Source organism: Penaeus monodon, chromosome 4 (assembly GCF_015228065.2).
Source record: "Penaeus monodon isolate SGIC_2016 chromosome 4, NSTDA_Pmon_1, whole genome shotgun sequence".
In the NCBI taxonomy this organism is placed as follows: Eukaryota; Metazoa; Arthropoda; class Malacostraca; order Decapoda; family Penaeidae; genus Penaeus; species Penaeus monodon.
Window position 1 is genome coordinate 49,061,080 of NC_051389.1, and position 1,675 is coordinate 49,062,754.

Consider the following 1,675-nt stretch of genomic DNA (forward strand, 5'->3'; position numbering starts at 1 on the left):
TTCCTCGTCACTGCGAATTTCACCGCATAATATCCCTTATTTCTCTCATGTTTTCTGGGTTTTGTTAGCCCGTAACGCACCCGAACTGGTGACGGATATCGAACTGGCTCCTTCCGCACCTTGAACGCCAACCTCCGCCTACCATTGGCGACGCGCGAGTGTTTGCCGCGTCGCCATGGAACCTGCTCTGACGCACTGCCATCTGTCGGCACATTCCCTCCCTAACTTGCAAACTCTGTTTTTCTGCTTAGATTATTCATTTGATACATTTTTTGTGTTTTCGTGTATTATCGTTGAGATTTTTTTTAAAGCAAACCTCTGGTGAGTTTTGGTACGTGTTTCGCAGCGCGTGATGAGTACCTGGGCATTAGCAGTACTTCGATCATATACACTGACTTGAAATGTGAAAGAATATATGATCCCGTTTAAATTTACCTCTGCCATGTGATGGTTAATCGATTCCTTATATCTTTAATTTATCAGAAAAAAAACAATAGGAGAGACTGAATATAGTATAGGAAGCTGTTGCTAAAGATCTTTCGAAATGTCGATCTCTCCTTTTCGTTGAGAGCACTGAAGTTCATGAATTATTTATTAGCTAAAAGCACAAGGTCGAACTAGCCACAGTTGCGCGGGAACACAAAACAGATGACGTTTGCCATGCGCAGTGATCGATCGAATCGAGTCCTGCCTCGATATATCTTTTATTCCTCCCCATGGTACACCCTTTTTATACGTAGCACAGGAGCGAAATAGGTATAGTGTTTCGCTATAAACTGTAATGTAAAACGGAATTTACAATATTTATCAGTAAATGATTAAAAGGAATATTTCACTTTTACCGCTGGGACACAGGTGTTAAACATGCGTACGTTTCATGATATAAGTATATTATAAATATTAGATGGTAAGAAATTTAGCACTTATTTTAAATTTTTGTAAAATATAGCATTATATTCGGCTGTTCTGATCGATCTGTTGAAGACCTTAAAAGTACCCAGTGATATGTCAGAAGGAATAAGTAGGCCTTCTGTTTGGATAATGACAAACGGCATTCGATATATTAAAATACTGAAAGGGGCAAGAGGTAAGCCATAGTATCATAGACGAATGACTTCATGCGTGCCTCTGTTTTGACAGCTAAATCTTATTGAACCTGAAGGACATCCAGACCATAATTCATGTTACTTTCATGGGAACCAGTTTCGCCTAGTTCAAACCGAAAGCGCGATGCGTTGTTGTTAAGGGAAGTGCCTTTAAGGTACTTTACTAATACCCGCTCAAAGCTGTGTACCGAAGTAACATTGATATCTTGAGAGAGTGGGATTTCGTTAAAATACACACTATTTTACGACTGTCAAATAAGTAAACAACAAAAAACAAATAAATGAATAAATGCTCCTACAGTAGGTGCATTGACCTCATAGATAGTTGACTTAGCTTGGGGTCTGATGTTAATGGGATACTGAGAATTAAGAGTTGTGAAGAATTCCGTGGTATAGTTTACTTATTCGTTATCAGCAGTGAATTCGGTGTAGCGTGTTCTCTTTTCTCTTTCTGATGAATAATGAGTTATTCAAGCACGAAGAGGTTTTGTGTGTCATGTATTATGTAATGCCAATCATGACAGTGGATATCAAATATACTATATATGTATATATATACATATATACAC

The 1,675-nt window shown here is 38.4% G+C and overlaps 1 protein-coding gene across 1 annotated transcript in view; it reads right to left on the reverse strand.

Annotated features, from left to right (window-relative positions):
• Positions 1 to 150, reverse strand: part of LOC119572586 (ABC transporter F family member 4-like) — a 17,070-nt gene extending 16,920 nt beyond the window's left edge. The window contains exon 1 of the mRNA XM_037919690.1: positions 81 to 150. The gene's annotated coding sequence lies outside the window, so the exon portion shown is untranslated. The remainder of the gene's footprint in view (positions 1 to 80) is intronic.
• Positions 151 to 1,675: the final 1,525 nt, after the last annotated feature.